Below are 417 nucleotides of genomic sequence, written 5' to 3' on the forward strand. Positions count from 1 at the left end.
CTAACCAGTGGGCAAGTCTCTGTTTGGAGACAGCCTTTCCCTTCTGCTGTCCTCCGAAGCAGACAAAGAGCTGGTCGGAGGTCCTGAAGCTCCGCGTATGGTCCACATAAATGCACAAAGCGCGAACGGGACAGAGCAGAGCGATGGCTGGGTCTGCCTCCTCCCGGGGCAGCGCTTGCAAGTTCACCAGCATTTCCATTGCACATGGCACCCCAGCCCCTGGCAGAGGCATCTGTTGACACAACAACATGCCTGGATCCTTACCCTAGGGACACCCCTGTCCGAAGAAAGACAAGATCTGACCACGGGCTGAAGGTCTGACGGCAGAACGGGGTGACAGGAACCCGGTATGTGCCGTGTCGCCATGCCCATCTCGGGACCCGGTCGTGAAGCCAACGCTGAAGCGGTCTCATATGA

This window comes from Sinocyclocheilus anshuiensis, unplaced genomic scaffold, assembly GCF_001515605.1.
Source record: "Sinocyclocheilus anshuiensis isolate Anshui unplaced genomic scaffold, SAMN03320099.WGS_v1.1 scaffold1789, whole genome shotgun sequence".
Taxonomy (NCBI): Eukaryota; Metazoa; Chordata; class Actinopteri; order Cypriniformes; family Cyprinidae; genus Sinocyclocheilus; species Sinocyclocheilus anshuiensis.